This window comes from Delphinapterus leucas, chromosome 15 (genome assembly GCF_059928025.1).
Source record: "Delphinapterus leucas isolate spDelLeu-1000000601 "Yukka" chromosome 15, BTC_Dleu_Yukka2, whole genome shotgun sequence".
Taxonomy (NCBI): domain Eukaryota; kingdom Metazoa; phylum Chordata; class Mammalia; order Artiodactyla; family Monodontidae; genus Delphinapterus; species Delphinapterus leucas.
In genome coordinates, this window is record NC_143143.1 from 14,859,585 (window position 1) to 14,874,295 (window position 14,711).

The window sequence follows — 14,711 nt, forward strand, 5'->3', positions numbered from 1 at the left end:
ACTGCGCCACCGGGGAAGTCCCTGAAGTGGGTTTTATTGAGACAAAATCAAACCTCAGCAGGGCCATGCCTCTTCCAGAGACTAGAGAAAAATCTGTTTCCTTGTCTCTTCCAGTTTCTAGAGGCCATGTGCATTCCTTGGCTTACGACCCTTCCTCCATTTTCAAGGCCAGCAATGTAAAATTGTCAAATCTCTCTTTGACCCTCTGCTTCCACTGTCACATCTTTTATTTTTTTAATTTTTTATCGATGTGTAGTTGAATTACAGTGTTGTGTTAATTACTACTGTACAGCAAACTGACTCAGTTATACATATATATATACATTCTTTCTCTTTTCCGTTATGGTTTATCACAGGATATTGAATATAGTTCCCTGTGCTATACAGTAGGGCCTTGTTGTTTATCCATTCTGTGTATACCAGTTTGCATCTGCTAATCCCAAACTCCCAGTCCAACCCTCTCCCACCCCCTGCCCCCTTGGCAACCACCAGTCTGTTCTCTATGTCCCTGATTCTATTTCTGTTTCATAGATAGGTTCATTTGCATTGTCACATCTTCTGACTGACCTTTCTGCCTCCCTATAAGGACCCTTGTGATTACATTGGATCCACCTGCATAAACCAAGATACTCTCGTCTCAATATCCTTAACTTAATCACATCTGCAAAGTCCCTATTTATCATGTTAAAGTAACATAGTTACAAGTTCCAAGGATTATTATTCAGCTTACTACATTCTGTCTGGCTCTCAAAGATTTATGTCCATCCCACATGCAACATAAATTCACTTGATCCCAAGGTCCCCCAAAGTCTCAACACATTACAGCATCAACTCAAGTTCAAAATTTCATCTAAATCTCATCAGCTCAAAAGTCCCATATCTCATCATCTAAAAGGGTATGACTGAGATTCTGGGTATGATCCATCCCGGGGCAAAATTCCTCTCCATCCATGAACCTGTGATTGTGCTGAGGATTAAATGAGTTCACACACAAAGATTCAAGAAATAAATTATCTACTCACTTTCTAAAGTAAGATGCTGGTTTAGGTACAGTATAACAGTTATAGACATTTCAATTTAAAAAGGAAGAAAATGGGAATTCCCTGGCGGTCCAGTGGTTAAGACTCAGCACTTTCACTACCATGGGCCTGGTTTTGATCCCTGGTTGGGGAACTAAGATCCCACAAGTTGTGTGGCGTGGCCAAAAAATATAAATAAATAAATAAAAGGAAGAAAATGGATAACACAATATTGTAAATCAACTATACTTCAATTAAAAAAAAAAAGGAAGAAAATGGAAAGAGAAAAGGAGTCACTGGTTCCAAGCAATTTTGAAATCCAGCCTAGCAAACTCCATTAGGTTTCAAGGCCTGGAAATAATCCTCCATGGCTCTCAGCTCTACCCTCTGGACCTGCACCTCCGTCCTCACAGTCACCACTCCTTTTTCTTGAAGGGTAGCACATGTTTGTAGCTGAGTAACATAGAAGCATATTAGCATATTTCCTAATATTTTGAGAGAACTTTTAGAGCTTTCTTTAATTTCCCCCTCTCTTGTTCCTTTTAGTCCTTGCCGGCAGTTTTTGCTGATATAACATCCTCAAGAACTTTGTGGGTCTCCTGTGTATGTCACGGGACACTTCACTGGACAAGAGAGTCCGCTTTCCTAGATAATCCCATCTCTGTTCCTGGCTTCTGCTGAAATATCTGGAGGGATCCATGAGTCATGTGCCAAATCTCTTAAGGAGCACTCTTAACAGGATACTCTGGCCTTCTGATCCTTTCCAGGCAGTAGCAAAAGTTTGTCCAACCACACCCTAAGCTTTCTCTCTAAAGCATGTTTTCCTAACAATGAGTCTCCTAATTTTAGCATCTTTTGCAATCTAGATAGGCTGAGAATTTCCCAAATCATCAAGTCCTGGTTTCTTCTTGCTTACCAGTTCTTACCTCAATTTATGTCTTTATTCTTGCATTTTATACTCAAAGCTGCAAGGGATGCTGAGGAAGCAAGTACCTGGCAAAAGGGAATGAGGTTGTCTCATTGGCTCTTATACTAAACTTTAAACATCCCTTGGGGATTGAGGCAGGGCCCACTTCACTGCTCCTGTTGTCTTCTGAACAATATTAGGGTCCATAACTAAGGAAGAAGGGAGAGGAGAAATGACTGTTCATTGAGCAGCCAATGGAGTCCAGAGTGGGTGATTACTGTCCTGTTGAAGCACCAAGATTGCACTGACATGTTTGGCAATCACAAAGTTAGTAGACTTCACAGGACCGGGGTCCGGTGTGGACAGCCCTTCATACAGGGACACAGGGCACGGCTGGAAAGGCAGCCACCCCCTTGCCCATCACGTACCACACGTTTGTGGGGAACCTGTGCTTAGATCATTCGTAGACGACCTGCTTCTGGGCCGGGGTTTTGTACGTAGCAGAGCAGCTCCCTTGCTGCCAAACTTTTTTTTTTTTTAAACTCGTGATTAAAAAATATATATATATATTTATTTATTTTATTTGAAAATTTTTGGCTGCATTGGGTCTTCGTTGCTGCAGACGGGCTTTCTCTAGTTGTGGTGAGCGGTGGCTACTCTTCATTGCGGTGCACGGGGCTTCTCACTGCGGTGGCTTCTCGTTGCCGAGCACGGGCTCTAGGCGCACGGGCTTCAGTAGTTGTGGCTCACGGGCTCTAAAGCACAGGCTCAGTAGTTGTGGCACACGGGCTTATTTGCTCCGCGGCCTGTGGGATCTTCCCGGACCAGGGATCAAACCCGTGTCCCCTGCATCGGCAGGCAGATTCTTAACCACTGCGAAATATCTTTTTGAACTATAGTGTTGTCTGGGTATATGCCCAGGAGTGGGATTGCTGGATCATATGGTAATTCTATTTTTAGTTTTCTGAGGAAACTCCACACTGTTTTCGGTAGTGGGTGCACCAACTTACATTCCCACCAACAGTGTAGGAGGGTTCCCTTTTCTCATACCCTCTCCAGCATTTGTTATTTTATAACAGATCTATTGAGCCATAATTCACATGCCATAAAACACAACATTTTAAAGTGTTCAGTTTAATGGTTTTTAGTATGTTCACAGAGTTTTGTAATCATCACCACAATCAATTTGAGAACATTTCATCACGCTAAAAAGAAGCCCGGGCTTCCCTGGTGGCGCAGTGGTTGAGGGTCTGCCTGCCGATGCAGAGGACGTGGGTTCGTGCCCCGGTCCGGGAGGATCCCACATGTCGCGGAGCAGCTAGGCCCGTGAGCCATGGCCGCTGAGCCTGCACGTCTGGAGGCTGTGCTCCGCAGCGGGAGAGGCCACAGCAGTGAGAGGCCCGCGTACCGCAAAAAAAAAAAAAAAGCCCACAAGAAACTTGCCCTTCAAAGGAAGCGCAAAGAAACACAGAACAGGTATGTGTAAATCATATATCTGATATGGGTCTCGTATGCAGAATATAAAAAGAACCTTTAAAACTCAATAATAGAAAAGACAAATAACCCAATTAAAAATGGACAAAATATCTGAATAGGCATTTCTCCAAAGAAGATATATAAATGGCCAATAAGCACATGAAAATATGTTCAATATCATTAATTACTAGGGAACAGCAAAGCAAAGCCAAAATGAGAAATTACTTTATACCCACTAGGATGTAAGTTAATTTTTGTATATAGTGTGAGGAAAGGTCCCAACTTCATTTCTTCTCCATGTGGATATACATTTGTCTCATCACCATTTGTTGAGATGACTGTCTGTATCCAATTGAATTGTATTAGCACCCCTGTCAAAAATCAACTGACCAGGAATTCCCTGGCGGTCCAGTGATTAGGACTGGGCACTTTCACTGCCAGGGCCGGGTTTGATCCCTGGTCGGGGTTCTAAGATCCCAAAACCTGTGTGGCACGGACAAAAAAAAAAAAAAAAAAAAAAATCAACTGACCAATATAAGTGAATTGTATGGTATGTGAATTATATACCTCAGTAAAGTTGATACCCTTCCCCAAAATTGATTATTCTTTTATTTTTAACAAATAAGTGTTTTCTACATGCGCCAGATGCTGTGCTGAAGGCACACTAGTCTATTAAAATATTTGTGGGATTCACCTTCTTCCCATTCTTGAAAACTTAACGGTCCTTCCAGCCTACCATGGCTCACCAGCAGCTACCACATTGCCCACGGTAGTTCTGAAAAGTCATCAGCTTTTTCTCAGTTACCCTGATCTCTTACCAACTCCTGCGGCCATCTGAATGTACAAGGTTGGGCTTATAAGCTCAGCCAAACATTTAGTTTTTCACTTATTCTTGCTCAACTTTTCCTGCCCTCTTCTGAGGGGAGCTAATCCAAAGATTTCACACCTTCTTCAAGCTCCTAACCTGATCCAAACATCTTCCCCAAACCCCCGGAAACTACTAATCTACTTCCTGTCTCTGTGGACTTGTCTATTTGACTTTCATATAAATGGAATCACATAGTATATGGCCTTTCGTGCCTGGCTTCTTTCACTTCATTCATCCATGTTGTAGCATGTATCAGAACTTCATTCCTCTTTATGGCTGAATAATACTCCATTGCATGGATATACCACATTCATGAGTTGATGGAAATTTGAATTGTTTATACTTTTTGGCTATTATGAATAGTGCTGCTAAGAACATTCAAGTACAAGTTTAACAAAAAACCTCTTAATAACAAAATCCCCTTCAGTCCTTCCCCTACTTGACCTCTCTGAGGTTCCTGACACTGCTGACCATTCCTTCAAGAAATCTTTTCTTTAAAAAAAAAAAAAAGTGCAATATGCCACAGTTTTAAAAATAACAACATTAAAAGGATTATATATCATGACCGAGTGGTACTTTCCCCTAGAATGCAAGAATGGTTGAGCATACAAAAATCAGTGTACTATATACCACATTAACAGAATGAAGGGGAAAGAAAACCACATGAATATCTCAATTGATGCAGAAAAAGCATTTGTCAAAATTCAACACCCTTTCATGATAAAAATACTGAACAGACTAGGCATAGAAGGAAACTAACTCAATATAATAAAAGCCGTATATGAAAACATACACAGCAAACATCATACTCAATGGTGAAAGAAAGTTTTTCCTCTAAGATAAAGAACAAGATAAGGACGGCTCACTCTTGCCACTTTTATTCAACATAGTACTGGAAGTCCTAACCAGAGCAATCAGGCAAGAAAAAGAAAGAAAAGTCATTCAGATTGGAAAAGAAGAAATAAAATTATCTCTGTTCACAGATGTTATGATCTTATATGTGGAAAACACTAAAGATTCCACAAAAATCTGTTAAACCTTATAAACAAATTCAGCAAAGTAGCAACCTACAAAGCAACACACAAAAATTCAGTTGCATTTCTATACACTAACAATGAACAAGCCAAAAAAGAAATTAAGAAAATAATTCCATTTATAATAGCACCAAAGAGAATAAAATATTTAAGAATTAACCAAAGAGGCAAAAGATTTATACCATTAAAACTACTGAACATTGCTGAAAGAAATTAAAGACATAAATAAATGAAAAGACATCCCATGTTTGTGAACTCTAAGTGATCTATAGGTTTGATGCAATCTTTCTCAAAATCCCAATGACACAGTTAACAGAAATAGAAAATCCCATCGTAAAATTCGTAATGGAATCCCACAGGACCCTGAATAGCCAAGCAATCCTGAAAAAGATGAACAAAGTTGGAGGTCTCAAGCCTTTTGATTTCAAAACTTACTACAAATCTACAGTAATCAAAAGAGTGTGTTGAAAGATCACTGGCATAAAGACAGACATATGGACAATCAATAGAGTCCAGAAATAAACACTTGCAAATATAGTCCAGTGACTTTCAACAAGGGTGTCAAGACCATTCAATGGGCGAAAGACAGTCTTCAATAAACAGTGCTGGGAAAACTGGATATCCATATGCAAAAGAATGAAGTTGGACCCTTACCTAACACTTTATACAAAAATGAAATAAAATTGATCCATGACCTAAATGTAAAATCTAAAACTATAAAACTCTTAGAAGAAAACGTAGGGGAAAAACTGCATTATGTTGGATTTAGCAATGATTTCTTGGATATGACACCAAAGGCATAGGCAACAAAGGAAAAAATAAATTGCACTTGATGAAATTTTAAGAATTTTGTGCATCAACAGGCATAGCAACAGAGTAAAAAGGCAACCCACAGAGAAAATATGGGAGAAAATATTTGCAAATCATATATCTGATGAGTTAATATCCAGAATATATAAAGAACTCCTACAACTCAACCACAGTTAAAACAAACAAACAACCTGATTCAAAAATGGGCAAAGGGGACTTCCCTGATGGTCCAGTGGTTAAGAATCTGCCTTCCAATGCAGGGGATGCGGGTTTGATCCCTGGTTGGGGAACTAAGATCCCACGTGCCACAGGGCAACTAAGCCCTCACGCCACAACTAGAGAGAAGCCTGCATGCGATGTAGAGCCCACGCACCACAACAAAGACCTGACACAGCCAAAAAAAAAAAAAAAAAGCTAAAATACATTAAACAAAAAATGGGCAAAGGAGTTGAATAGATATTTTTACAAAGACATACAGATTGCCAATAAGCACATGAAAAGATGCTCACCATCACTAATCAATAGAGAAATGTAAATCAAAACTACAGTGAGATACCACATCACACCCATTAGGATGGCTACTATCAAAAAACAGAAAACAGCAAGTGTTGGCAAGGATGTGGAGAAATTGGAGCCCTTGTACACTGCTGGTGGGAAGGTATAAGGACACTAGTCAGGCTTCCCTGGTAGCGCAGTGGTTAAGAATCTACCTGCCAATGCAGGGGACACGGGTTCGAGCACTGGTCGGGGAAGATCCCACATGTCGCAGAGCAACTAAGCCCGTGCACCACAACTAAACTACTGAGCCTGCGCTCTAGAGCCCGCAAGCCACAACTACTGAGCCCGTGAGCCACAACTACTGAAGCCCGTGCACCTAGAGCCCGTCCTCCGCAACAAGAGAAGCCACCGCAATGAGAAGCCTGCACACCACAATGAAGAGTAGCACCCAGTCGCCACAACTAGGGAAAAGTCTGCGCACAGCAATGAAGACCCAATGCAGCCAAAAACAAACAAACAAATAAATAAAATACAGCTAAGAACATAGTCATAAAAAAAAGTGAAAATGGGGACATTATTACTGAGCTTTTTGAGATAAAAAGGGTTTATAAGAGAATATTCTGAACAATAGCACACCAACAAATTAGATAACCTAGAAGAAATGGACGAATTCCTTGAAACACACAAATTACCTAAACCAACTCAAGAAGAAACAGAAAATCGAGAAGAAACAGAAAATCCCAATAGGCCTATAACAAGAGATTGAATCAGTAATCAAAAACCTCCCAACAAAGAAAAGTCCTGGACCAGATGGCTTCACAGGTGAATTCTACCAAACATTTAAAGAAGAGTTAACATTAATTGTTCTTAAACTCTTCCAAAAAACTGAAGAAGGAGCAGTCCCCAGCTCATCCTATGAGGCCAGCATTACCCTAATGCCAAAGCCAGATAATGACATCACAAGAAAATAAGATTACAGACCAATTTCCCACATGAATACAGATGCAAAAATCCTCCATAAGATATTAGCAAATTGAATCCAATAACATATTTAAAGAATTATTCACCATGACCAAGTAGGATTTGTCCCAGGGATTCCAGCGTGGTTAAACATAAGAAAATATGGAAATTCCCTTGCAGTCCATTGGTTAGGACTCTGCTCTCACTGCCAAAGGCCCAGGTTCAATCTCTGGTCAGGGAACTAAAATCCCACAATCTGCGCAGCGCAGGCAAGAAAAAAAAAAGAAAGAAAAAGGAAATTCAATCAATGTAACATATCACATTAGCAGAATGAAGGAAACAAAACTGCATGACTCTCTCAAACGGTGTAGAAGAGGCATTTCACAAATCCAACATCTTTCTATGATAAAAACTCTCAGAAAAGTAGGAATAAAGGGAATATTTCTCAACATGATTAAGGCTATTTATGAAAAACCCACAGCTAACATATATTGAAAGACTGAAAGCTTTCCCCTTAAGATCAGGAACATGACAAGGATGCCTGCTTTCACTGCTGCTATTCGGCACTATACTGAAGGTTCTAGCCAGAGCAAATACAGTTGACCCTTGAGCAATGTGGAGGTTAGGGACACCAACCGTCTGACCCATCAGAAACCCACACGTATAACTTTATAGTTGGCCCTCCGTATCGGCGGTTCTGAATCTGCTTGTTAACGTTTTATCTCTTGTTGTGTGTGTGTTTTGCCCCGTCTCACGCTCTCACTATAAGCCAGGTCTCCATTTGGCACTGGACCTTTGTTTCTGTCATCCCTCTACTCCAGCTCAGCCAGAACAATTCCTTCCCCCCCACCCCGGCTCACTTGAGATTGTCCAAGTAGAATCTGGATTTTGAGGTCTCCCGAGCCATCCTCCTTCTTAGAGTATCTATTTCACACTGCGAGTTGGCACTGCAACAGGTGCTCACTTTCTTTTCTTCAGGATCTGAGTCCCCCAACCAGGGATCGAACCCACGCCCCCTGCAGTGGAAGCTCATAGTCCTGACCACTGGACCGCCAGGGAAGTCCACAGGCGCTCACTTTCAGGTCTTGTCCTAGAGTCATACGATTCCTGCCCAATATTTGAGACAAAGGATTGTCATTTTTGCTGGGTAAAGGGACTATGGTGGAAGCAGGGACTTGGTTGACCTTCCCTAAAGGTGAAGTCAGAAGGAGAGGGTCAGTTTGACGAGTTCCCTCCTGAGGGTCAGCACCCAAGCAGAGCTTCCACATACCACCTTAAGAGATGTCCGTCCTGTGGCTGACCTTGAAGGATACCCCACCCTCTGCAGTATGCTGGGGCCCCCTAGGCAGTCTTGAGAGCTGGCTGGGCCTGTTGGCAACTGCCTCGTCTTCAGCTCTTGCTCTGATAATGCTCCCTCCTCCGGGCAATGGGACTTTACCTCTTCTCCACTCTTGCCTCTCTGCATGTCCGCCTCTAAGGTGTCCTTGGGCACTCTTCCTCTGGCAGGCAGCTCTGCAGTCTGCACATGGGGGAGGAGAGGCAGCCCTGACCCACCTTCCAGCCTTTGCACCACAAAGGTGGGCTCAGACCCCACAGCAGGCAGGGCCTGGAGATCAGGGGTCTGGATGATGAGAACCTCAATAAAAATTCAAAATGTCCCAAATTCCCTGGGTAGTCATTTGTCCTTCTTTTCATTTTGTTTCCCCTAGAATGATCTCTTAAAGAGTCTCTGGGCTTTCCTTCAGAGGAGGGAGGAGAAAATATAACTTATGGGTTTGCTGTAATGTTCTGCTAATCTTGAAAAACATGTAAAATCACAGAGCTAAAAGCACTGTTTCTGATGAATTCTGGTATAAAGCAGAATTACAGTGTAAACACATTTAATTTAAAAACATTAAGAGGCAAAAGATCACATATTCCATAATTTACATAAAACATCCAGACTAGCCAAATCTGTGGAGACAAAAAATAGATTAGTGGTGGCTTAGGGCTGGGTGGGAGGGATAGAAGGATAGATAACTAAAAGGCACAGGGTTTCTTTTTGAGGTGATGAAAATATTCTGAAATTGATCATAATGATGGCCATACATATACATGAATATACTAAAAATCATTCAGTTGTACAATTTAAATGGATAAATTATATGATATGTGAATTATATCTCAATAAAACCGTTTAAACACATTGTAAATCAACTATACCCCAAGAAAAAGTTTTTTTAATCTGTTTAAAAAATAAACCTTAAGGGGACTTCCCTGGTGGCCCAGTGGGTAAGACTCTGCACTCCCAATGCAGGGGGCCGGGAGGTTCGATCCCTGGTCGGGGAACTAGATCCCGCATGCACGCCGCAACTAAGAGTCTGCATGCCACAACTAAAGAGTCCACATGCCACAACTAAAGATCCCGAGTGCAGCAACTGAAGAGTCTGCATACCGCAACTAAGACCTGGTGCAGCCAAAATAAATAAATTTATTCATTCATTTAAAAAAACAAAAACAAAAAAATACCTTAAGATGCTCTCTTTGCTGAATCCACCATGAGAATGAAGCCTATTTTCAGCAACCAGACTGTCGACATTCCAGAAAATGTCAACATCACTGTGGAAGGACACACAATTATTGTGAAGGGCCCCAGAGGAATCCTGCAGAGGGACTACATGAGTATAGAACTCAGCCTCCTTGGAAAGAATAGGAAGGGACTCCAGGTTGACAAACAGTGGAGAAGAGAAAGGAACCGGCTCCAGTTCATGCAGTCCCAAGTCCAATACAACACATGATCAAGGGTGTTCCACTGGGCTTCCAGTTTGGCTCAGGACAGGCAGCCAGGACTCCAGTTCAGGACCCTGACTACAAACGCAGTGACAGCTGCTTATCCTAGGAGCAAGTCCTGTCCCCATCAGGAAACAAAAGAGCTGGCATGTGAGCCAAGCTTAGAAAAATGACCCAGAGAAGACGAGAAAGAACTATGCCGCCTTCAAGACAAGCCTGGGAAGGTATTTCTGGGGCCAAGGAGCAAGTGTACCAGTAGAAGGGCACCCAGGGATGGGGGAGATGCATAGAAAAGTCACTTAGGACAGACTTACAGTCAAATAGCATCATGACTCCATGCTTCAGTATAATAAAGACGAATAAAGACGAATAAAATCTAGTCAAGATAAAATCTAGTCAAGATAAAAATAAGGAAGACCTCTTTGTGAACCAGACACAAGCAGAAAGTGGTGAAAGGGGAGACACAAGGGCCTGCGCTGGGTCCAGTGAGGGGCTGGTGGCTGGGTGTTTTTCTTCAGCTTCCATGGGGTAGCTGGGAGTAAAAGCACTGGTGTGCACAGCCCCCGTGGAGAGTGCTCAGCCATAGTAAAGGAGAAGATGAACAGAGCCTCCAGCCTAGCAGCGACATCCCTAGGACACACCTGGGGAAAGTCTCACGTGTGAGCACAAGGTCAGGGGTGGAGGCAGGACAGACTGGACAGGGTCAGGAGGGAGCTGCCTGGAGTAATGGAACTGTTCTGTATTTTGATAGTGCTGGTAGGCACTCAGGTGTAGACATCTGTCAAGCCTTATCAACCTGTACAGTTAGAATGCGCGTGCACTTCATTATTTGTAAACTATACGTCAAGAGAGTTTGTTTTAAACAGTTCAAAAAAAAAAGTCCTTGGAAGTATTTTTACAAGGTGGGGGAGGGCCCTTTTAAGACAGTCAGACTTATTTTCAGATCTTGTAAAAATAACCTTTAACTTCTAAAATATTTGTTATTCTAGGGAATTCCCTGGCAGTCCAGTGGTTAGGACGCCATGCTTTCACTGCTGTGGGCCTGAGTTCCATCCCTGGTTGGGGAATTAAGATCCTGCAAGCCACGTGGCACAGCCAAAAATTTTAAAAAAAGAAAACAAATTTGTTATTCTAATTGGTTGTTACACTTGATAATTGTCCTGGTATTGATATTAAAATAGCAATCAATATATCAAGTGACATCCTTGTATTCCTAAAAGATACACACACACACACACACACACACACACTCACATTCTCTCTAAGGATGAAAACTGGCAGTTCCCTTTTCTCTATATATGTATGAATATGTAATAAAACCCATGACTCTGTCAATCCCCTGTTCAAACATGAGTTTGAACGTCTTTTAGAGGCCGTATAGCAGAACGACCAAGAGCATAAATCTCTAACCAGGTTCAAATTCTACCTCTGGCCTTTACTTAACTTTTCTCAGTCACTGTATTAGTAACATGGGAATAATAATAGTACCTACTTAATGTTGTGAGAAGTGAATGAGTTAATACATGTAAAACACCCAGATAAGTACCTGGCTCTATAGGGTATAAGTCTGGATAGGCTAGTTATGCTGTAATAGCAAACAACCCCACAATCTTAGTTGTTTGAAACAATAAAGGTGTTTTCTATTTTTTTTTTACCATTTTATAATTTATTTGATTAGAAATTGCCAGATTCATGATGCACATTTCTCAAATAAAATTAGATTATAATCATTAGCATGATTCTAAACATGCTAATTTATAGATAAAGTAATGCTTAAAGTTAAGACAAATTTGAGACATATCATTGAGAAGAAATAGGAAAGGATTTTGAATTTATAAAAGCACAAGTTCTATCCCGAATTTTGCTACAGGTTTTTCTCTGATCTTGGCAAGTCACTAGCTCCATTTGTCTTAGTGTTCCCATCTGTAAAACTGTGGTCATGATCCTTGACACTGCCTTTCTTAAAAGAGAATGTTATGAGGATGAATAAGTTAATGCCTTGTGGTAGAAATAATAAAGGTTTATTTCTCACTCATGCCACACATCCATCACAGGTTGGAAGGGAAGCACTGATCACCCTCAGTCACTCAGGAATTCAGGCTGATGGAAGCTCAATTTGGACACATGCTTCCATGATCACCAAGGCAGGGAAAAGGGATGTGGCAGATCAGCACTGGCTTTTACATTTCTGCTATCAAAATCTCACTTGGCAAAAATAGCCACATGGTCACACCTAACTTCAAAGGGGCAAAGACCATGTGTCTAGAAAGGCGGAGGACCAGAAAAATGTTTGGTGAAAAGCACTAACGACTACCATGGTTAACTTTTTTTTTTTTTTTGGCTGCACCTTGTGACATGTGGGATCTTAGTTCCGCCAACCAGTGGAAGTGTGGAGTCCTAAACACTGGACCACCAGCGAAGTCCCAACCACTGGACCACCAGTGAAGTCCCATGGTTAACTATTATAATTGAATTTTAAAGTAGGCAGAAGAGGAGAACGCAATGAGGAGGTGACATTTAAGCCAATGCCTGAAGCACAAAAAAGGGGAAACTAGGAGAGCATTGTGTGCAAAGTCCCTAAAGCAGGAATGGGCCTGAAGCATTTGAGGAACAGGAAAATGGCTCAAGTGTTTGCAAAATGGTGAATAAGAGTGAGAGCTGGCAGGGCTGGGTCACACAGGCCCTTGAAGGCCACAGTAAGGAGTCTGAATTTTACTCCAAAGTGTACTGGGGAGCCACTGTTTAACCAGATAACATGGTATAATTTTTATAAAGACCACTCACTCTGCTTGCTCTGGTGGGATGGGCACGTGTGGAGGAAGGGAAATCAGTGAAGAGGCTACAATCCAGGTGAGAGATGCCTGTGGTGTGGACCATACTGGTCTGGGCCAGTATGATGTTGTGTGGAACCCACGGTCCCTGTAGACTATACTGACAGAGGATAAAGAAAGCGTAGGCCTCGGGCTAGACAGTGAATGTCTACCACTGCCCCATAGAATTACGACCTGCTTTTGATCCTGTCTTGTTGCTGAGGATTGAAAAGAACACGTTTACCACATCATTAGCCACATATCAAGTGCCAGAGGCTGTGTTGATATATTCTAGCAAAGAAACAGCTTCTGAGGGGCTTCCCTGGTGGCACAGTGGTTAAGAATCCGCCTGCCAACGCAGAGGTCACTGGTTTGAGCCCTATGCTCCATGCTTCATCCCCTGTACTCATAATGTGGGGTGTCTTGGGGCTAATGTGTGAATCTGTTCTCCACCTGCACTCATTTCTTTGGTGACCTTATCCATTCTCACTGCTGACAACTCCCAAATTTTCATCTCCAGATCCATGTTTGTACCAGGCTGCAAAATTAGTGGGGAAGGTAACTGGCCAATGGGCTTTACCCATCAGGATCTGGTCGTCAGGTTCAAACGTTCAGAAACCAAGTTATGTTGCAGAGCAACTAAGCCCGTGTGCCACAACTACTGAAGCTGCTCGCCCTAGAGCCTGCGCACTGCGACCGCAACTACTGAGCCCATGCGCCGCAACTACTGAAGCCCGCGCGCCTAGAGCCTGTGCTCCACAACAAGAGAAGCCACCGCAATAAGGAGCCCGCGAACCACAACGAAGAGTAGCCCCTGCTCTTGGCAACTAGAGAAAGCCTGCATGCAGCAAGGAAAACCCAACGCAACCAAAAATAAAAAATTAAAATTAAAAAAAAAGAGGAAAATCAACTTGCACTAACTAAATATATATAGGTTGACTCGCAAATGGAAAATCAATTTATTAATTTATAGAAGCAGATCGACCTTTACTTATTTTTGTCCATTTGCTAGTTTTAAAAGTCTCATTGGTTTGATTCTGATTATAAAAATAATGCATGTTCATGATAGAAATTTTCAAAAAATCAGAAAATACGAAGAACAAAATGAAAATCATCTATAACACCCATAATAACACTTTACAACTATCTAGATCTGTGTGGATATAATTTTAGCACTACTGGGATCATACTATATATACTTTTGCATCTTACTTTCTCTTATGTTTATATGGTAAGCATTTGGGGAAAAGAAAAACCTGTAGGCCTTGTCATTTCTTACAATATATTTATTTTTACCACCCTGGGAACTACTTTTTTTACGGCGTCAAGGTCCATTACCAGAAGGTTGCTTCGGTGAACATGAAATCAGAGCAAAAATTAATAAATTAAAAATAGAGTAATTGTACGAACAATTGCATCCAGGCCAGGTTACCTGTACCATAGACCCCCGCTCCTTGCATCTTTATGTGTGTATCCGCAATGCCAAGAGGGAGCGCCGGGCCCCTGGGTAGGGGTTCGGGGCCCAGGGGACCGCAGGTGGAAGCCCAGGGTCAAGGCTAT

General features: G+C 41.9%; 1 protein-coding gene across 1 annotated transcript in view; it reads right to left on the reverse strand.

The window, feature by feature from the left end:
* Positions 1-14,711, reverse strand: part of CRCP (CGRP receptor component) — a 118,790-nt gene that overhangs the window by 103,447 nt on the left and 632 nt on the right. The gene's annotated exons all lie outside the window — the stretch shown is intronic.